General features: G+C 42.3%; 1 long non-coding RNA gene across 1 annotated transcript; it reads right to left on the bottom strand.

The window, feature by feature from the left end:
• Positions 1–8,902: 8,902 nt before the first annotated feature.
• Positions 8,903–10,518, bottom strand: LOC134096099 (uncharacterized). Its single transcript, XR_009940693.1, has 6 exons — positions 10,459–10,518; positions 10,010–10,205; positions 9,801–9,891; positions 9,532–9,600; positions 9,313–9,397; positions 8,903–9,034 (listed from the first exon to the last, which is right to left on the bottom strand). It is a non-coding gene; the product is annotated as an uncharacterized LOC134096099 (long non-coding RNA).
• Between the last annotated feature and the right edge of the window lie 13,515 nt (positions 10,519–24,033).

The following is a 24,033-nucleotide window of genomic DNA, read 5'->3' as shown; positions in this document are numbered from 1 at the left end:
AAGAAAAAATCTCATTGTTATCTTGGCTTATTTCCATGTAATTTTCTTGTGTGTGTGTGTGTGTGTGTGTGTGTTTTAAATGACTCTTAGATTGAGGGAGGACACAATCCTTTGGCTGGAGACTGGCCTGCTTAGTATTCCCTTTTGTCTAGTGTAATGGGTGCCAGCCCTCCCATCCTGCCCCCTGAGAGAGGGGGCTCTACTGTACTCTTATGGCTGAATGTGTTCCTCTACTTGCTCTTCTGGAATAAAGTTCATGTTTGTGCTTATCTGTGTAGGCGCAGAAGCAAACAGTGTTCATTAATGACCCTATTCTGAGTTGCATTCGGACCTATTTTCGGCTACATTGTCAATCATTCTGTTTGATTATAGTATGTTTTTTTGGGGGGTCTCATTGATGATGTTCTATCCCAAATACAATGTATGTCCCTGCATTTCAAATCCTCAATTAAATATGGATAGAGGATTGTACTCTCTAACCAGAGGTAAGACCTGACACTGACATCCGTATAATTCTGCTGATCCGGTGGCTTCATTTAGGATGTATCTGACAGCCACTTATTCAACACTGAGGGGAAGACATTGCTACAAGACCTTCTTGCATTGTATCTCACTTATTTAAATGCATGGGGATCTTCTGTTTCATGCTCCAGTCTCTGGATTGAGGGTGAATCTGACAGGGACTTATGGAGGACCGTGGGGAGGCTTCGTTAGGTGGAGGATGCTGGGATGCGGCTGCTTCATTCAGCTGGCCAGTCATTGGGCTGACCGATAGCGGGCAGGCAACACTAATGCCATCCCAGACCACCAGGCACCAGGCTGGCACTCAAGGGCACACACACACACACACACACACACACACACACACACACACACACACACACACACACACACACACACACACACACACACACACACACACACACACACAAACACACACACACACACACACACACACACACACACACACACACACACACACACACACACACACACACACACACACAGACACATACACAGACAGACACATACACAGACAGACACACACACACACAAACACACACACACATATGCGCACACATGATTTTTTTTTTTTTTGTAGACTAGCAATGCTACTGTATTTTCTATTTTTCATATAACGGTAACCATATGACAAAGACACCATCACCACTGTATGTATAATTTTTCATTGTACAAATTAAGTTTAGTATGTGCAAGACACTTAGTGTGGCTGTAATTCAATTAGACATGTGTTTGTATGCGAGGATGGAAGAGTCGAAGGAGGAGGGGCTGGCTGACTGACACGTTAATTCTAATGAATGAACATAGCTCATTTCCGTCAGCTAAATTAGATTTGTATTATGGATGAGCGGGGATGGCTGTGAACTTGGCTTACCCATCATCCAAGCAGTGGTCATTTGGAAACAAATAATAATAAAAAAAAAACAGAACATACTAATTAATTTTGCATTGATGCATGGTGATTAGATGCCCATCAGGCCAATAGAATCCTGAGATTAGCGCAGGCACTGACTGATAGAGAAGCCCATGAAGGGAGGCCTGAGTTCAGCGTCTTTGTAGTCTTTAGATGGTTTAAAGTCTCCCCTGAGTTGCCTTCCAATGACTAAAAAAGCTCTCTTTGTACGCCTTCTTATGCGCTTTGACAGTTACTGCAGGTTGCCAAACACAGTGGAAATGTAAAGCAGCGCCTCGGAGTCAGAAAAAATGACTGTGTATCATCCAAGTCTATTTTACAGGCAGGTAAGCAGACATCTTTTTGTTGTAAAAAAAGAGTACAGTTTTTACCTTGAACTTAACCTCCCACAAAACGTGTGAGCATAGATTCTGACAACAACCGGGAATCAAAGAGCACAGAATCACCCGGCATCCAAACCCCCCTTCCCTCCCCCACACACTTCTTCTAGCTTTGAAAGTAGAGTACTCACACAGACACACACACATGCACACACACACACACACACACACAACTCGCTCTTGGTGACAACTCTGACTCCGCATCTCAAAATAAAGCTGCACTCAGCTCTACCTGCTGTGTGTTTCACTGAGGTTTTGCCAAACGGGGGCGGAGAGAGTCAGAAGCCATTCAAGTCTTGTCCACATCCGGCCCTGAGTCGGCCCTGTCTCGGGCCTGATCCGGCCCTGAGTCGGCCCTGAACTGGCCCTGTCGCGGGCTGCTGTTGAGGGTTTCTCTACCAAACAGGTGAGCACATCCATGTCTTTGATGGACGAAGGAATGAATGAATGTGCACGTTGTTGCTGTTGATGTTGTTGTTGTTGTTGCTGTTGTTGGTGTTGTTGTTGTTGTTGTTGTTGTCGTTGTCGTTGTTGGTGTTGTTGGTGTTGTTGTTGTTGTCGTTGTAGATGTTGCTGTGATGGAATAGGCACTGTATGGAATACCTTGAAAGCCAAATATTTGTTCTGTGGCTGTGGATTCTATAAGAGTACGTACTGTAGGCACAAAGATACACAGCCCTCATGGCGTATAATGCCATGTGATGCACACTTGTCCTGGATATAGTCTGTATGATCACTCAAATCTGCTCTATATATTAAATGGCCTCGTGTCCTTTATGTTGTCAGTATGATCACTCAAATCTCTATACATTAAATGGCCTCGTGTCTCGTGTCAAGAGCGTGTCATATGGAGAGAGATGTAAGTTAAACCATGACAAGACAGTGGGCCTTTCTCTCTCGTCATTATCATAAAAATCCTCTCTCCCCTCAACCTTCTCTCTCTCTCTCCTTCTCTCTCTGTCTCTTTCTCTATCTCTCTCCTCTCTCTATCCTTCTCTCTCTCCTTCTCTCTCTCCTTCTCTCTCTATCCCCCGCTCCCTGCTCCTCCCAGTCCTCTCCCTCTGCTCCGTTGCGCTGCATGTTGAGCAGTGCTGCTGCTTACATTGACTCTGGCGGCGCAGGTATTTCTCTCTCCTGCGCTCTCTCTCTCTTTCTCTTTCTCTATCTATCTCTCCCTCTCTCCTCCTCTCTCTATCTCTCCATCCCTGCTTGCGTTGTGGCTGTGGCGTTGCAGGTATTTCAGGAGTGGCGTGTGTGTAGAAGAGGGGCCTGCAGAGGGATTATCTGTCAGCTGCTCCACAGTAATGTGATCAATGGCGTGCTTATGGCTCCACCCTCTACAGACAGCAGCACACACACACACACACACACACACACACACACACACACACACACACACATACACACACACACACACACACACACACACACACACACACACACACACAAACACACACACACACACACCCTCTACAGACAGCAGCCTCTCAGGTGATCGCCCGCCAGGCTCCTGGTCTCATAGCTTAATAAGAGAGCAGTCTGCACTGATGAGGAATCAAGCCCACTGCTCTAGCGCTGTACATACTGTACTTAAGGAGACTGCAGCCCTCCACACATCTCTGAGCATCCACCTATCAACGTCCAGCAGCTCTGAGCGTCCACCTATCAAAGTCCAGCAGCTCTGAGCGTCCACCTATCAAAGTCCAGCAGCTCTGAGTGTCACCTATCACAAACCAGCATCTCTGAGTGTCGACCTATCAAAGTCCAGCATCTCCGAGTGTTGACCTATCAAAGTCCAGCAGCTATTTGGCATCATTCAACCACCCCTGTTTACAAACATTGGCCGGGTTTCCCAGATTCATTACAGTAAGAAGCTCTTAAGTGCTAAGAAGTTCATAGAAGCGTTCTTAGAACGTTCTTAGATCACTACTAAGAAGTTCTTAGCACTTACAGTAAGAGCTTCTTAACGATTCTGGGAAACCCGGCCATTCTCTTTTGTACAGCAAGACAGCGTGTGCAGGCAGGTTCAGAGCCGTTTCCATGTTCAGTAATGCTACGTTCCCACACTCGGCACCGAGACATCTGTAAAGCACATCAGCAGCTGTGGGGTAAATAATCCAACATGGGAGCATAAAAGCTCTTTTGCGCGGGAGTACTGTCCTTTGGTAGGACTGCAGGTGTGTGTGTGTGTGTGTGTGTGTGTGTGTGTGTGTGTGTGTGTGTGTGTGTGTGTGTGTGTGTGTGTGTGTGTGTGTGTGTGTGTGTGAGTGAGTGTGTGAGTGAGCTGCCTGCTCCTCTGTCTCGTGTCATCTCTTTCTGTTCCTCCGCCCCACCTGACTGAGGGGATCACACCTGTAAATCTCTTCCCAGCATGCACTGCAGGCAGCGTGCCGTGCGCCCCCACCACCCCACACACACACACACACATACACACACACACACACATACACACACACACACACACACACACACACACTCCTCCCAGACCCTGCAGGCATGAGCATCAAAGCCAGCGCAGTTCTCCAAGACGCCAAACCCACTCCTTCTCCATCCACTCCACCTCAACAGCAAGCTCTACACACACACACACACACACACACACACACACACACACACACACACACACACACACACACACAAACACACACACACACACACACACACACACACACACACACACACACACACACACACACACACCATTCCATAAGAACCCACCTGCTGGGCGTCTCTTGATCTGAGAGCTGATGTCACCTTTCAACCAACTGACATGCAGTCAGACAGGGCAGAGGGAGGCCCTGGCCATGAGGTGTGTGTGTGTGTGTGTGTGTGTGTGTGTGTGTGTGTGTGTGTGTGTGTGTGTGTACAGTATGTGTGTGTACAGTATGTGCTGTGTATGTGTGTGTGTGTGTGTGTGTGTGTGTGTGTGTGTGTGTGTGTGTGTGTGTGTGTACACAGTATGTGCTGTGTATGTGTGTGTGTGTGGGGGGGGGGGAGGAGTTGGACAGGGAGCTTGAAAGAGAGAGATGAATATAGAGAGACAGATACAGAAAGAAGATAAGAGACACATGGTGTCTGCAATAGATATAAAGAGGTAGAGAGATAAAGAGAAAAAGGGAGAGCATGTGTGTGTGTGTGTGTGTGTGTGTGTGTGTGTGTGTGTTTGCTTGTATTTGTCTGTATGTGTGTGTGTGTGTGTGTGTGTACAGTATGTATGTGTTTGTGTGTTTGTGTGTGTGTGTGTGTGTGTGTGTGTGTGTGTGTCTGTGCGTGTGTGTGTGTGTCTGTATGTCTGTGTGTTTGTGTGTGTGTATGTGTGTGTGTCTGTGTCTGTGTCTGTATGTGTGTCTGTGTGTGTGTGTGTGTGTGTGTGTGTGTGTGTGTGTGTGTGAGAGAGAGAGAGAGAGAGAGAGAGAGAGAGAGAGAGAGAGAGAGAGAGAGAGAGAACCACCTGTGCATTCCCTCATCTTCATGTCTTGTGGCCGTTTCCATGGAGCTGTTCTCTCTGTGGCCAACAGAACTGTAAAAGTGTTCTGCAGCTCATCTCAGTGCCAAACTGTCTGATGGTGAAGGCCTTACTCTGAGACATGAGGGGTCTATGGGAAGCCGTACGGTGCAATAACATTGGAATAATGGAAATACACACTGAATGTACTTACACACACTGAAACATTGACACATTACACTGAAACATTGACACATTATACACTGTGTACTTTTACCACACTGAAAATGCTTGAACACACTGAAACTGAGAAACCAACACACTGATTTTTGCACCATACACACTGAATCTGTTTGCACCGCACTGAAATCACTCGCCCAACACACTGGGTTTACTTGCACACCCCAGAGGAAAAAAATGTTTCTCATTTGTATCTCTTCTGTTGCTCAGGAGCCAAAATTGAGATTCTCATTTAAGGATCATTTTAGGATCATTGAAGTATCATTTTTGTCTCAGTTCTTTCTCCTAAAATGGCCTTAGGAGAAATAGGTGAGACATATATTAATGAGACAAGAAGGAGCCACAAAAGAGATATTCGTTTGAGACACAGGAGAAATAGGGGAGACCTAGTGGAGATCTCCTATATGTTTGAGTGTAGTCTCATTTATAACTTGTTTCTCCTTTGGAGAAATAGGGGAGACCTAGTGGAGATCTCCTATATGTTTGAGTGTAGTCTCATTTATAACTTGTTTCTCCTTTGGAGAAATAATAGAGCAAATGAGGAGACATTGCTATGAGACACTATTGAGAAGGAGGAGTTACAATTGAGAAATCAGTTTGGGGATCAGAAAAATAGACCATTCCGTAGCATTTAAAACTTTTATTTCATGAACTATATACTACATTGACACTTTGACACTTTAAGGTGCAGACATTACAAAAAGCAATCATAAACATTTAACTAATAATTAATGACATACAGTCAAGCCCAAATGTATTGGAACACAAGCTAAAGTTGACAATATAAAATCATCTTTTGGAAATTGCTCTTAATGCTTTAAATGAAAAAATTAGGAAATATTCAACCTTTAAGGACATACATTTTCTTTGTGAATTAATAATGTATCATAAATAAATAAATTGTTCCTTAAAATACAGGGGATATATGGAATGCCTATGTTAACCTATGTGTTAAATTTCCATAGAGGTTAGCAGATTTGTATTTGTTTTATTTTTAAAATGCCAGTTATTTCATGTATCCAGGACACTATGTCCCCTTGGACTCTGGAATTAAAATCACCCCACATCAACACACACCCTTCACCATACCAAGAGATTGGCATGGTTTTATTTCAGTTAGCCTATTAGCTGGTTTGAATTGCATTGAGCTCAATGAGAATGAAACCAGCCAATAGGCTAACTGAAATAAATAAACTGCATGGCTCCCATGGGCCATCGTCTCCTTGTTCCCTGAGAGCCCTTAGAATCAAAATTATTTAAAGGAACACTTCACCGTTTCTTTTAAATTAAACTATATTACTCCCTTAATTAAGATGAGTTGATACATACCTCTCACGTTTCAATGCGTGCACTCACTGGCTCTGGCGCGCGGCGCATCTTTGATAGCATTTAGCTAGCCCAATGCATTCATTAGGATCCAAACAGAGATGAAGTTAGAAGCAACAAAACACCTCCATGTTTTCCCTATCAAAATACAGTTACACGAGTAGTCACACGACCAAGTATGGTGAGACAAAATAAAACGTGGTGCATTTGTAAGCAGGTAAGAGGGATAACTATATTGTGTGGCGCAATAATATCCTTCACTTTCAGTTTCACTTTGGAGTGAGGATATTACTGCGCAGAGTCTAAGTGCTCCCAATGTTATTGCGCCACACAATATAGTTATCCCTCTAACCTGCTTACAAATGCACCACGTTTTATTTCGTCTCACCATACTTGGTTGTGTGACTACTCGTGTAACTGTATTTTAATAGGGAAAACATGGAGGTGTTTGGTCACTTCTAACTTCATCTCTGTTTGGATCCTAATGAATGCATTGGGCTAGCTTAGTGCTATCAAAGTTGCGCCGCGCGCCAGAGCCAGTGAGTGCACGCATTGAAACGTGAGAGGTATGTATCAACTCGTCTTAGTTAAGGGAATAATGTAGTTTAATATGAAAAAAACGGTTAAGTGTTCCTTTAATCCCAATGTAGGTAAAACCAAATGAGAATTTGTTCCATCATTATTGTAAAGATACTGTATGCATCAGGGCTCGACATTAACGGTAGCCCAGTAGCCCCGGGCAACCAAATTATGACAAGTGGCAACCAATTCCTCACTCCTGGTTGCCCCTGTGGCAACCACAACATTGCCCCATTTTCCTGTGGTTTGATTATTATTTTAATTGTTTGGTATAATTATCAGTAGGCTATACATTTCAGCATTTCCCACATGTGGTGGGCAACGTAAACTTAATTTTCTGATGGCCCGGTAAATCAACGCAGCTAATAGTAAACAGATTAAACTTTTTTCAAGTAGGCATAAAGATTAGTGTTGCACGGTTCACCGATACTACAAACTAAAAATGTCACAATGGCTAATGTTAGGCTAGCCAACTTAACGATACTTTTAAGAATGACCGTGTTCTTCTGAAGTAGCCTAACATGCGTGTGCGCAAGGCACCCCCTCCTCTAGAAGCTAGCCTGTGGCTGTGCGTCTTTTCCCCCCTCACACACACGTATGCGCAGCAGTGCCATAAACAGCGAAACATGGCTGCTAGTTTAAGTGATGCTATTGTAACACATAATAATAGGTATCAAGTTGATATGCTCTCTTGCATCTATCAAATTTGTGTTGCTAACCTGTCTAGGCTATGGGATTTAGGCAATTTTGGGTTCATTTAGAAAGCTACGCAACCTTGGCGAACTTTTACATCTGGAGAGAGCTCGTGCCATGCCGCTATCTGGTCATGTCATTCGTAGTGGTCACTAAAATCATTAATGAACATTAGAAGACACTTATCTCTTCTATGATCCCAAAAAGATTGTCTTCGACTTGTTATATTTTCGAAAATTAATTTAATCTAATGATATAGAAAACAATGAATTGCACCTCTGATTGCATCCATATGCGTTATGCGCAACTAGACTGTGAGTGTGTTAGCTATACTCTCCCCACGTATTTCTTAAAGTGACAGGCACTCAATTACACCTACTGTACACACAACCAATGTGCACTCAATTAGCCCTACACACCACATTAAACATACTGTAGTGTGCATCCAAGACATTAAAGTCTTAGTACAAAGTTTTAGTGCGCAGAGAAAAATAACAGGCCTTTCATAATGGGGCAACCATTTTTTTGTATTTGGCAACCAAAATCTCATGACTGGTTGCCCAGTTGGCAACCACTTTTTAAAGCTAATGTTGAGCCCTGGTATGCATGGCAATCTAAACATCAAATCAAAACAACACACCTGTCTATATTGACTGTCTGCAGGCAACATCCTCATGTGTTCAAGATCGAAACTGATGTTTCAGGGGTGGAGCGATGGAGCAGCATATTGAGAAAAGACTCCTTGTTTCCTTTCTGTTTTAGCCATGTGGGAACAGAGACGTCTGCTTGACCTAAGTGGTTTAAACAGTCCATGGTCAGGGTGTGAAATGTCTTTTGGAAATAGTTTTGGGCCGTTGTTGTACTTTTCTGGTATAGATATCCTGCAGGGTAGGGAGAGGTGCTCTGATGGTACCTTTCGCAGTAAATGTCAAGTGTCTGTGAAAGAGAAAGGAAGCATACATTACAATTGACCCTGTCCATGAATATAATCAATGCAAACTACTCTGCTTGTGTGTGACACATGAAAGCAAACCCACACAAGCAGTCAGGCACAATAGTTATAAGTAATGCAGATGTGAACAACATATACTTGTATTAGAAAGTTTGGGAGTGCACTTAGATATGTTCGGTATTTATTTATTTAGTTTAATAGAGAGGCCATTTGAAAGTGACCCTACACTTCTGCGCAGTAGTATGTCTGTGTGTTATCATACCTAATCGTAGCTTTGCCTGCAGATCATCCCCCATGAGTCTTGCAATAGCAGCCACTGGCTCCAGGCTGGGGCTTCTGGATGGCACCTTTAAAAAAAAATAATAATAATAAAAAAAGATTGCCTTACAATTAGTTATTGTTGATTAATCTGTAAAATCATAGAATTAAAAAAAATAAGCAAGGTAAGTCTATCAGATGTACAAATATAAACGATAATTACCTTATGGAGGCACCCTTGCCACAATCACCATCCATATTAATTATTGATATCAGTTTATTTCTGAGGGCTCTGTAATAAAAATAATAATAAACAAAATGATGCATGCTGTACAACAAACTGAATTGGTAAAACATGGCTAATCGCAAATTCAAGACTACTTTTAAGTAACTGCAATAATCATGATTACTTTCTGGATTAATGTATTGCATAGCACTTATGACAAACAAATTAGAGCATGCTCAATAACATACCCTATAGTCCACACCCACCACGTTGAGGGTAGCAGCCATGGTTACCATCAAGGAACAGGGAGTGTCATCAGGGTAGACCGACTTTGCCCTGGACAGTTCATAGAGCCCACTACAAAGTCATAACAGACACATGAAAGGAGGGGATAAACTAACCGTTACAGACACAAATACATGCACACATATTAGTGTTATATGCGTATGTGTGTCTATCTGGTGAGTGAACTCACTTGTGGGCTTGGAACTTCTTCCGTATGGACGTGACACACATTTGGAACATTTCAAAATGCACACAGTGGTCTCAGTGGAATCAAGAGTCCAACTTGGGTTCTTGAATCCTTGATTTCTGCCTTCAGAAAAATTCCCTACTTCCATAAATTGAGAGGAAATATCTTCTCCAAACAGTAGCTGGAAGACCTGCAGCACCTACAATCACCATGACACAGACAAAACAAGAGTTAAGTCAAAACATGATCATCTGAAATAATAATACAGTGGCCAAATGTTTTATAGATCATTTAATCGTGAAAAATGTTCTAATATACACGTCTGAATTTACTGGTTGATGTCGAAAATGCATTGTTTCACCTCTTGGAATTGTTGATTCATTGACTTGAAAAAAAGGAAAATATATCAAAATGTAATTGTGGATATTCATTAATTTAGGACCTTTCCTTACCTGATCAGAAGAGTCCATCAAACTTCATCCAGTACACCACTTGTTTCCTTGATAACCTTTATGGAAAAAAAAAATAAGGACGTTGACACATTAAAGAAAACGCCAAACGGCAAGCTAAAATCTGACCAGCGGTTATAGGCCAGTCAATCTAGCGTTTGACCCATAACTAATTGCAATAGTAATCATTCCAAGTTTTTTGTGATCCCTAGGTATATCTAATTAACATATTAAAAATCTACCTATTTATATTTAGTGGAACATAGTTTTTTTTCAAGGTTAAAGGCAGCAATTTCCAATGCATTTTGCCATTGGGATTTACTACAGGTGAAATGGGTAAAATGTTAAACTAAAGATATCAACTTGAAACTTTCACAGTTGTTTACTCACATTATGGCAACGATTTTTGTATTGCAAGTTTTCTGAAATGTGATGCTTAGATATGCAAATGAGACCAGTTTTACTTAAATATGCAATAATTTGCATATATTTCTAGAACACTAAATCTGAACAATAGGTACAGTCAGCGTCAAAATAATTGCTGCATTTTGCTTATATATTGGATACCAAAAGCCAAAATACAATGGGAATATTGGATATCACTTCATATCACCTCAGAAATGAGGATGTCAAGTCAAGTCAAAATCAATGCGTTTCAATGGAAGTACATTATAGAACAAATGATTGTCAATGATATGGTATGATGGAAGTATCTCAATGCATCCCAAGTCACTTGATATGTTGTCTAAAGGTCAATATCTTCCTTATGTGACTTGGCATGCATTGAGATACTTCCATCATACCATATCATTGACAATCATTTGTTCTTTACTGTACTTCCATTGAAACGCATTGATTTTGACTTGACTTGATTTCCTCATTTTTGAGGTGATATGAAGTGTTATCTAATATTGCCTTTGCATAGGCTTTTGGTACCCAACATATAAGCAAAATGCAGCAATTATTTTGAAGCTGACTGTAGCTATTGTTCAGATTTAGTTTTCTAGAAATATATGCAAATTATTGCATATTTAAGTAAAACTGGTCTCATTTGCATATCTAAACATCACATTTCAGAAAACTTGCAATACAAAAAATCTTTGCCTTAATGTGAGTAAACAACTGAGAAAGTTTCAAGTTGATATCTATAGTTTAAAATTTTACCCATTAAATCCCAATGGCAAAATGCATTGGAAATTGCTACCTTTGACCTTGAAGAAACGTAGCTATATTCCATAATATAAATGGGTAGATTTTTTTATGTGATGCAGGAGGGTATAAGGATCAATAAAAAGTATGAAACATTACTATTACTTTTGCAATTAGTTTCATTTTTGGCCCTTTATTGAGCTAGATTGACTGGCCTATTATATTCCCCACGAAATTCAAATAAAGGTAGCACTAGCAGTTAGATGGTGGGGGCGAATGCTAACTTTCAACAGAAAAGTTTGTTGCCTTCTAAACAGATTGACGGTGAGCTAACCACTAACGTTACAGTTACACTACACAGCAGGCAAGCTTCGTCGACCTACACGTCTCTTACAGAAAAGTAAAACATGACCAACACTTGTATTCACGAATTAAATCCCACTATTTAACAGAAAAAGAGTTTGGTCAGCTTTGATATCGTGTGCTAAAAGTTGCTAGTGCGCTAACCTAACGTTAACGTTAGCTATCATTAAACTAGCTGCTAGTTCTAACGTTAGCACGATAGCTAACGATACTGTGGGTATTCCCCAACCTAGTACATCCTCAGCACGAACGTTAAGTTTAAACATGGACGACGGGAATGTTTCTTAAAAAGTTAAAAATGCTGGGCAGCTATTTAGACAAACTACATCTTACATTTATTATCTTACCTTGGCTTTCAAACAGTCGAACAGCCGTCGTCAGGCAGCCATTGTTCTCGGGCAACTTCGGACTTCCAGGTAGAGACGTCTGCCGACGTAATGACGTCAGATGGGTACCCGAAGGACTGAACCAAGAGCCTGACTGGCTTCGGTTTCACCCTCTCTGAACGAGATTATAAACACCGTTCATGCGGTAAAAATAAACTCTGGACCAACAAAAGAATGGACACTGACAAGTGTCAACTTAAGCCTACCTTACATTGACAGACTTAGCAAAGATCTGGAAAAGATTTTTGAAAGACTAGGCCAGTCTCAGATTAGGATTTTGCAAAGACTGGGTCACATTTACTAGACTGCTAGGCCTAGATTCATTCAAATTATTTCCATCGCGCACTTCATCACTAGGAACTCATGCGATACCCTACTCATATCAAACTATCGCGTTTCTGCAGCACTGTTTCATGTGTGACATCCCTAATAGTTATAGGGCTGTTCTGTCACAAGAATAGCCGACTAATAGTTTATAAGAAATGAAATAACAAATAATCATATAGGCTACAGCTGTCGCCTATTTTGCCCCTTCCTGTTTGGTGTTGGAGAGAGGTCACTATTGATTTTTAATGTTCATGTCACTATTTGCATGAGCCACGACTAAAAAGACTTCCGATAATATCAAACATGTTAAACTAGAAAAAGACTACCTCCAACGTACTTTTAATAAAGAGACATGTAGATCTAATTCATTAATAAACTTAGTTTTGCGGAACGTAGCCAAACAAGAAAACATGATATTTGCAGGTGTGTGGTTTGGATATTCAAAACCTTCCATGCTAACCTTCCATTAGGTCCTTGCTATAACCATTGTGTGACACTCTTATATTATTTAATAACTCAAAAGCACCAAAATCATACATTGGCCTACATGTGTAGTAGTCTAATTACACTGTTCGTCGTGTGCAGCAAATACAACACCTGACATTGTAGACAAATCAAAGAACCTCCTTCCGTATTTGTTTGGGTATTGAATTTATGTGAGTCTATGTCTCTGCTCTGTATGTGTATATGTGTGTGTGTGTGTGTGTGTGTGTGTGTGTGTGTGTGTGTGTGTCTACATGTGTTTGTGTGTGGTGTGTAGCTGTGTGCCTTTCTATGTCTATTGTATAAATGTCTGTGTCTGCTTGTGTGTGTGTGTTTGTGTGTGTGTGTGTGTGTGGATGTGCGTATGAGTGTGTGTGTCTTTGTCTTTGGTGTTTGGGTGTAGCTGTGCTGTGCATGTCTGTCTACATGTACAGTGCCTATAGAAAGTAATCATACCATTTTGAAATAGTTGCTTTTCTTGGCTTACAGCCTGAAATCAAAACCCTTTAAATTTCAGTGGAATCAGTGGGAAAAGATTTTTTAAAAATCGGTTTTGATTTCAGGCTTTAAGACAAAGTGAGTATTTCAAAAGGGTATGATGACTTTCTATAGGCACTGTATGTGTTTGTGTCTCTATTTGCATGTGTGTGTGTGTGTGTGTGTGTGTGTGTATTGCAGCTGTGCCAGGCCCGGCTAATCAGGAGATTTGGGAGGATTCCCGGTGGGCCGTTAACGTTTTGGGCCGGTATGAATATGTGAGCTTAAATATATTGTTTCTGAAGTTCATTTGCTGCGCCCTCGCAGCACCTCTGCAGCCTGGGCTGTGCGGTCTCGGCCCCTTACTCGCAGTTTCCCAAATATGAACAAAGTAGCACTCACAAAAATGTTTCGGAAGTCGCAACTAAGTCTATTTTTGCAATCATTTACGGAAGTGAATGAGCGGCCCCTTCTCCAGTGTCACAACCATGACCATGAATGTGTGCAAGGGAGATGTGTAGGCTAATAATAATCAATTTGACTGTAAGATAATAACCCCAAATCTCAAAAGCCCTTGAAGATAAAATATCATTAAATCATTGTATTGGGTCCTCCTCATATGGAATATCTAGCACTCAGTTTCAGTGAGCAAATAGCCCTGTTAAGAGAAACGAGAGGAGCGTTCAAATCCCGCAGACACAGGACAGAAAGTGCACATTTACAGTGGTAGCCTAGCAGCTATTGTGCCTTACTCGGGTACTGTATAGGCCTATGCTATGTGCAGAAATAAAATGGCCTTGGAATTGGAATTGGTGTGTTGAAGTCATACTTTTTCTCCTGAAATGTATGAATGAAATATTACCATTCCACCCAATGTATAGCCTATAGTCTGCCAAAGTTGTCAAAAATCTTTTATTAGCTCAGGGGAGGCCATTCCTATATAAACTCCTATCCCATCTCTCTTATAGTAGTAGGCATGTGATGTAGTGTACTTGAATGACCCACGCCCCTCAAGGGCCGCTAAAACTTGACATTTCACAGTAAAATTAAGTGTCCCACTCTGGCCCTGAGCTGTGCTGTGTGTGTGTGTGGCTTGCAGTTGTGTGCCTGTCTGTATTTGGGTATTGTGTTTATAGAGACTCATTTCTAATTTGAAACAAATAGGTTTGGATGAGCATGAGAGGGCTGGACAAAACAATGATTTAAAAAAAAAAAAAAAAAAAAGATTAATCTAACAATTTTATTTTTTAGTTTGATTTCAGTTATTGATAATTTCTCCTTTAATTAACATGACAATCTATTCTGGCTAATTTAGCCTATCTAGGACGGTGTAGTCTAATAATACATGTTTAAAAAGTGCACACAAACACACACATACTTATGTCGACAGACACACACAGCACAGTTACACACAAACAGACACACGTGGATAGACACACACAGCACAGCTACACACACATGTACAGAGTGTATAATAACACTGGTAAAAAAATCTTTTGGTAAGAAATGTGTTGAGGAATCTTTTATGGAACTGATTGAGCCAAATCTGAGATTTACCAAATATAGATGAGAATTGCCTGAGTTTACAAAGAGACCTCTCTGGCGCCTCAGCCTGAGTAAAGAATGAGACATATAAATGAGACAAAACTGAGCATTATTTTAAACATAGCTGAGATCTCATTAGTAGATTAAAGGGAGTCTACACTGAGCCTAACACGAGGTTTACCAAAGAGACTTAAATGAGAATTTCTTGAGTTTACAAGGAGAGCTCTCTGGTGACTCAGCCTGAGTAAAATATGAGACATACAACATGGACAAAACTGAGCATTATTTGAGACCTAATTGAGATCTCATTTATAAATCAAAGGGAGTCTACACTGAGATAACATAACTCTTTGGCTCCCGAGACAAACCTGAGAAGCGTGAGACAAAGGCAATAATCTCATTTTTGTATCACTGTGATCTCATTATTGTCTAGGAGAAACAAATGAGAAACAAAAGAGATCTCATTCTAAGAATTTCTTTCCTCTGGGACGCACTGAAAAACTGCTTGCACTACACACTGAAACATTGACACATACACTGTGCCCTTTTACCACACTGAAAATGCTAAAACACACTGAAACTGAAACGGCAACACACTGAATCTGCTGGCACCACACTGAAATCACTCGCCCTACACTGGGTTTACTTGCACACACACTGAAACTGCTTGCACTACACACTGAACCATTGACACATAATACACTGTGCACTTTTACCACACTGAAAAAAGCTATAACACACCGGAATTGAAACGCCAACAACCGGAAGGTTCCTCATACACACTGAATCTGCTGGCACCACACTGAAATCACTCGCCCAACACACTGGGTTTACCTGCGCACACACTGAAACTGCTTGCACTACACACTGAAACATTGTTACACACTGTGCACTTTTACCACACCGAAAATGCTAAAACACACTGAAACATTTACCCACACACTGGGAAGGAGAGCCTCTCGTCATCCAGCTGTGTGCTCTGTTGTTTTTCAGGTGAGTCATTATTTTCGATTAATTTGTTGTGTGTTTGTGGTGTTTCAACTGTGTGACTCTGCTAGTTAGCTATTTTCCCTTATGCTAGCTCCCGTTAGCTAGCGAGCTAACTGGCTAACTTACATTGTATTTGAATGGGCGGCTAGGCTAGTTGTTTACTCCGTTAGTTTGAATTACTCTCGAATCCCTAGCGAATCACTTATGAAGCCTAAACGGTATTTGTTGGGTTTTGTTTCTTTTTGTTTCATGCTTAGATTGTAGGCTAAGTTGGGTTACCTGGCCTGAGTTGCTGTAAGCCTACCCTGGGGAAGAGCAGTCGGGGAAGGAGATGACATCCAGCTGTGCTGTGCATTGATTATCAGTAAACGAACGAAAGAAGTTTCATTTAAAATAGGCCAGCCTGCATATAGGCTAAAATATTTAGCGTTGCTCCCGGCTGCGTTCATTGCTGGGTTACGTGTATTTAGTTTGATGGTAGCTGTATCACCTTTTGCTTTATTTGTGCATTTCATAATCATTCCAGAACTTTGTCCCCCCACCCCACCAGTAAGCTCACACTCTCTGATGTGACCAGTGTGTTGGGTGTTTCAGTGTGGTGCAAGCAATTTCGGTGTGTATGGCGAAAAATTCAGTGTGTTGCCGTTTCAGCAGGTTCAAGCATTTTCAGTGTGGTAAAGGTTTCAGTGTGTATTGGGAGCAGTTTCAGCGCGTGTGCAAGTAAACCCAGTGTGTCGAGCGAGTGATTTCAGTGTGGTGCCAGCAGATTCAGTGTGTATGACGGAACCTTCCGGTTGTTGGCGTTTCAGTTCCGGTGTGTTTTAGCTTTTTTCAGTGTGGTAAAAGTGCACAGTGTATTATGTGTCAATGATTCAGTGTGTAGTGCAAGCAGTTTCAGTGTGTGTGCAAGTAAACCCAGTGTGTTGGGCGAGTGATTTCAGTGCGGTGCAAACAGATTCAGTGTGTTGGCGTTTCAGTTTCAGTGTGTTTTAGCATTTTCAGTGTGGTAAAAGGGCACAGTGTATGTGTCAAGGTTTCAGTGTGTAGTGCAAGCAGTTTTTCAGTGCGTGTGCAAACAGATTCAGTGTGTATGGCGCAAAATTCAGTGTGTTGGTTTCTCAGTTTCATTGTGTTCAAACATTTTCAGTGTGGTAAAAGTACACAGTGTATAATGTGTCATTGTTTCAGTGTAATGTGTCAATGTTTCAGTGTGTGTAAGTACATTCAGTGTGTAGTTCCATTATTCCAATGTTATTGCACCGTACGGCTTCCCATAGCTTCCCATAGAGGAGGCCATCAGCACTAATCACTTTACTGTGAGCACACACCCAGACCCAGACCCACATTAATGGAACACACACACACACTCACACTCACACTCACACTCACACTCACACGCACACACACACACACACACACACACACACACTCGCACGCACGCACGCACGCACGCACGCACGCAGAGACCCACATTAATGGAGCTCAACTCCCTCTGCTCCCTGCTCGCTCCACCCATCTCTTCATCTCTCTCTCTTTCTCTTTATCTCTCTCTCTCTCTCTATCTCTCTCTCTCTCCATCTCTCTCTCTCTCCTCCCTGCCTTTCAAGCTGGTTTATCCTCCCAGAGATCAGTTAGCAGGGAGGCAGCAGACAGCACTTTTCCCCACCACTGCACCAGTGCACTAACATCCTAAAGATTAGTGCGCATGGACACACACACACACACACACACACACACGGATGCACACTCCCGTACACACACATGGACTTACACACACACATACACACATGGAGACACACATGGACACACACACACACACACACACACCTACACACACACACACACACACACACACACACAGACAAACTCTCCCTCTAAGGCATACACACACACACACACACACACACACACATACACATACACATACACATACACATACACATACACACACACACACACACACACACACACATATAGGGATGGGTATTGATACGTTTTTATCAATACCGATGGCATTATCGATTCTGCCTATCAATCCAATTCCTTATCAATTCTCTTATCGATTCCCAAAAAATGTAGGTGCACCCACATTTTTCATTGCATCGCCTTTACGCCAAAAGGTCACCTTTTATCGCTCTCCTTTCATATAATGTGAATGATTTTTTAACAATAAGGCGTAGAAAAAGCTTGTCTTTATTTAAAACACAATAAGGAATATACATATTCTTTATAAAGAATTATAAAGATGTATAGCCTACAGTGTATATATATAATATAATTCTTTATATATTCTAATCTATAGCCTACTGCTGACATTTCTGATATTCATGACATTCATGACTATTCATATTATAACTCTGCCTCTTTAATTCAGCTGTCGGCTTGAAGCCTCAAATTGTAAACAAAGTAGCATAGTTGGCTAGCTTATACTCTACTGGTTGGACTGTTCAGTTTCCCCACGTGTGTTTAAGTTGCAAGGTAGGCTAATACTTGTCTCCTTGGGACAGGCCCTTTTGAGTCTTAGAGTTGGAAAACATTGAGATGATCAGTCAACTTGAATGCAAGAGTTTGAATCAAATTTGTGCAGTAGCCTACGCTATGATGCTAACCGAAATTAATTATAATGTCGCTAGTTGTCTTCTATGCGTCATTGCTTTCACGATTGTGCATGTCGAGGGGCGGGTGTCGCGCACGAGAGAGGGAGAGGGAGAGAGAGCGGGCCAAGGGGGTTACTATACAGTTTGGCAAAGTTGCACGCATAGTCTACAATTAAAACTCGTGAAGGAAACGTATGCTTTCACCCGAGCAGCGTCAGGTGCACCTAGAATTATTTTCAGGCACACTCTTAAAAATTTTGGGCGCATATGCACTCTGGAGCCCTGGACCGGGCAACGTTAGCACCCCTCCGTAGTCTGTCAAACACATGACACTCTTGGAGCTTAATCCCATGCTTCACGGACAAATGTTTTAACATATTGCTGGTATTACTACCCTTACACGATTTGACTTGTAGTATGAGTCGTCGCAGAGGGCGTGTAGTAACACAAAATTTCAGGAAAACCGGAAAAGGTCCGACGTCATGCAGGCTGAGGGAATCGTTAAGGGAATCGATAACAAAAAAGACGTACGATGTCGATGGAATTGATAAGTTAAACCCGGTTCCAAGACGGAACCGGTTATCGATGCCCAACCCTACACACATACATACAAACACACAGACACAATATCTCTCTCATACACACAAACACACACCCAAGCACACACATTGACAAAAACACATACATGCACATGCATAAACACACAAATGTAGACACACACAAATGGACCCCCCCCCCTCCCCGACACACACACACATTGGCACATCCCACTCATATGAACAGTACACACACATATGGGACTCACTCAATTTCTCGCTCTCTCACATGTTCACACGATGAAACATCCACACACACACACACACACACACACACACACACACACACACACAGACACACGCTGTGATGGTCATAGATAGATGGGTTGGCGGGCTTGAGCCATGGCTTGATGTCCACCTCTGGCGTGACTTCAAACGGTCAGCATGGCCACACAAGAGTGACACCTTACATCTGCTGACCATCACCTCTCTCCATCTGCAACACCATCTCTCTCCTTCTCTCTCTCTCTCTCTCTCCATCTGCAGCGCCATCTCTCTCTCTCTCTCTCCATCTGCAACACCATCTCTCTCTCTCCCTCCCTCTTTATTCCCCCCTTTCCAACATACCTTCCCATTCCTCTCTTGCTCTGCCTCACTCCATCTCTCTTTCTCTCTCTCTCTGTCTCTCTCATTCTGTCTCAGACCATGATCGTCTGGCCATAGGGTGTGTGTGTGTGTGTGTGTGTGTGTGTGTGTGTGTGTGTGTGTGTGTGTCTGTGTGTGTGTCCATGGCCCTCTGGCTGGAGAGTGTGTGTGTGTTTCTTGGTCCAGGCCTCTGTGTTTAATCTCCTCTTCTCTGGCCAGCCTGTCTGGCTGCTCTTTGATCACTCATGTGTCTGGTGTGGTGTGTGTGTGTGTGTGTGTGTGTGTGTGTGTGTGTGTGTGTGTGTGTGTGTGTGTGTGTGTGTGTGTGTGTGTGTCCATGCTGGTCTGCTTCCTCTTACCTGTCCCCTGACTCGTCCAGCTTTTCCACCTGTCCGATCCCCCCCATACCATCCCTCCACACACACACACACACACACACACACACACACACACACACACACACACTGGACAGTGATGGCCAGAACACCTGATAGCCCTCTTCCTTAACGACAGCCTTGATCCCCACCCAACTGAGCAGGAGTAGATTATGGTCTTAGCCTCTCAGCGTGAGGGCTTCTGAGAGACTTTTATTCTCCATAATCACAAATCAGACGCTACACCTGTCTGGGGAGCGTTCCGCTTGTTACCTGACCCTTTTAGTCAATCACAACGTTTACTCAAAGCTGCTGTTCTGGGAGCAGGCCCACTCTCTGTTGTGATGCCCAAGACAAGCCAAGCATATCAAGCAGTTACAAAAAAGAATCACACAAACAAAAACATGCACAGAATTGAGGTGAAAAAACACCATTAATCCTCATGTTGTCCTTGGGTTCTATTTGACAACCAATGTTTAGCATCATAAAATATATGGTTAACTTTTTTTGTTTTGCTTCAAATTTCATGACTTTTCCTCATTTGAAGGTTACAACAGAGTAAAACAAAATTTGCACAAAAATATGTTTCCAAAAAATTGTTACGTTGGTGTTCTAGGGGTCAAATTGACCCCATTTTTAGGAAACATGAGGTAAATTAATATTTGACATATTATGGATATTATTATTGTAATAGTATGAGAACATGTAGTTATTTATTATTACATATAAAAGTACATATTACATAATGAGTTATTTTGGCAGGTCTGAAAAAGTCCAAGTCAGCCTTTGGGCTGTTGACACTGGATGGGCAATATTGCCAGCCAGGGTTCCAGGGTTCATAAAGGGGTATGGGGGGTGAGATTGTTTTGAAGGGCTTTTGATGGTGGTTATTACACTCTTGTTAAGTACCTACCACAAAAATAATAATTTTAATCATTTTTTGAGAGTTTATTTAGCTGGGGTTAAATTGACCCCATGGAAAACGAGCGTCGGTAAGATTTGAGGACAACATAAGGGTTAATCACTGAGTGTTCAACAATACATTCTGAGGGTCTGTGTGAGCGAGCCGTTTTAGCAATATTGTTGTGTCTATCTCCTCAGCTGAACAGACTTGTGTGTTTGGGGGTTTTTAACGGCTCTTAAACTCCAAACTGGGACTGGTCCCACTCCTGCTGCCTTCTGTTTAAAGCGAAAGGATGTGAGATGAAACTCGCCGTCCTTACTCGCACGTACACAAACACACACACACACACACACACACACACACACACACACACACACACATATACACACACACACACACACACACACATACACTTACACACACACACGCACATACTCACAGACACACGCGCATTCACACAGACACACATATACACACACACACACACAGACACACACACCCACACACACAAACACACTCACACACACACACACACACACACACACACACACACACACACACACACACACACACACACACACACACACACACACACACACACACACACACACACACCTGCCAGACATCCTCTCAATGACATTTGTTTCCCCTCTTATCCCAAGGCTGACTGATCTGTCCAATCTAATAACCTGAGCCATCTTGTCCTCTTCTACAGTCACTGTTTGTGTGTGTGTGTGTGTGTGTGTGTGTGTGTGTGTGTGTACTAGCCGTCCCAGTGACAGGCAAATCCTCCACCCTCTCACTAAGTGTCCACAGATCTCCATCCTGTCAGGGGGACGTTGGGCTTGTGACGCCTGAGACTGGGCTTCCCCATGCGTGACTGTGTTGACGTCTGGAGGTAGACCTATCAAGTTACACACATCAGCAAAGCTGTGAACATCAAGATATGTAAACAACTTGCACTGCGAGAGGTGTGACGCTGACTTATTTGTTTGTTTGTTTTCGTTTGTTTGTTTGTACTGTAGGTGTGCGCTTATTAAGTTGCTCTGCTTCTGTCAAAGCAGACCGCTAGGGTCTCACAGCGTTTTAATGAAGTCTCTTTAATCCTCAATTTAGTTCAAGAGACTGCATATGTAAAAATTTTAATTCGGTATAAATTCCGTAATTCTTTGTAGAATTGCTTTGCTTCAGATGAGGAGCTCTTTTGTTTTACTCACGTCGTTAATCAACCGGCTCTCTCTTTATGAATCAAAACAAAATCTTCCTCATTCTCCTCCCCATCATCATCATCATCCTCATCCTCATCCCCATCAACACTCATTAGCACGACTGACAAAACTACCAAAGCAACAGAAAGACTACATTAGCCTCCTATTAGTTTTAGCAGCAGTGTCAGGGTGGGACTGGACAATGCCAGGGGACATCACTCCCATTAGGGCAGGGATCATCACACATTCAGACCAGCAGTGGTGCTAAAACAGCATGAGTTTGTATTGTTTGTTACAGTTTGCCAGCAGAATGATCAAAGCCACTAGCATTGTCCTTAGAACAGGACAGCAAACTTTTTTTTCATTCATTTTGAACATAACACAATACTTGTCAACATCATTTGAATGTGTCCTCGGAACAATTCAGCCATTATCATAAATCAAAGCAATATGTTTTTCTATTGCGGTGGGACTTCTTTCTCTGTACCCTCCATCATTTAATACCTCAGGAACACTCAGGAACAAGATTCTATCATGTTTTAACTGAATATTTATGACAGAGGTGGACATTACAGGTTCAGAAAGTAAAAGTTTATTATTTATAATGATTTGCTCCATCCATTTAGTAAAGCAACTGATCCTAATCACCACTCTTTAGCCAGGTAGGTTAACTACCCGATAACTTGATTTGAAAAATATATATATTGTGGCCCCGTACAGGATGTTAAGAGATCTCCAGTGATAGCAGGTGCACAGGCATAAGCAATACATAAGACTTTTCCTTCCTGAAGCTGGAGTCGTCCACCTCTGGTTTGTGATTGAACTACACTAATCCTCAATTTACAATTCTTCACAGCAGCTGAGTACCAAGATCAGACCACCAGATTAGAGACACATGCAAATCAGTTTCACACCAGATCAGAGCCACATCCAAATCAGATCAGAACCAGATTAGAGCCCAATCCAGTCCAGTATACCAGTACCAGAAGCACCCAATCCAGTCCAGGCCAGAGTGGGGTCAGATTCAAGTCAGTGTCAGCAGAGTCTGTTTTCTTTGTGCTGTCTTGTTTGGCCCGTTCTGACTTTGAGGAGGAAAACAGTGGATTTCACAGCACTTGCACGCTAGCTCTCCAAACAACCCCTCCCAAGTCGTCATAAAGGGCACAGAATTATACACTGGACCCGCATCAATCACTAAAACATCCAGTCGCGTTCAGCCGTCACTGTTTGCTTCTGCGGGAAAGGTCAACGCAGGGGATTCATGGGAGTTTGTGGCAGGGGTACACCCCTGTTGCTCCAAGCGCCATCTTCTCTGCATACCTCCTCCACTCCCGCCATCCATCAGCATGAGAGACAGATAGAGAGAGAGAGAGAGAGAGAGAGAGAGAGAGAGAGAGAGAGAGAGAGAGAGAGAGAGAGAGAGAGAGAGAGAGAGAGAGAGAGAGAGAGAGAGAGAGAGAGAGAGAGAGAGAAATCACTTTGGGAGAGGGGAGAAAAATCAGAGACCTTTACTAAAGGGATTATTCTGTAAAGCACTTAAGAATGAGTTTTCTCTTTGAATCTCCAGTCACGGATCGAAGCCATGGGTTGCCTA

This window comes from Sardina pilchardus, chromosome 11, assembly GCF_963854185.1.
Source record: "Sardina pilchardus chromosome 11, fSarPil1.1, whole genome shotgun sequence".
Lineage (NCBI taxonomy): Eukaryota > Metazoa > Chordata > Actinopteri > Clupeiformes > Clupeidae > Sardina > Sardina pilchardus.
Note: the sequence above shows the minus strand (reverse complement) of the source record. Positions and strands in the feature narration are given on the sequence as shown.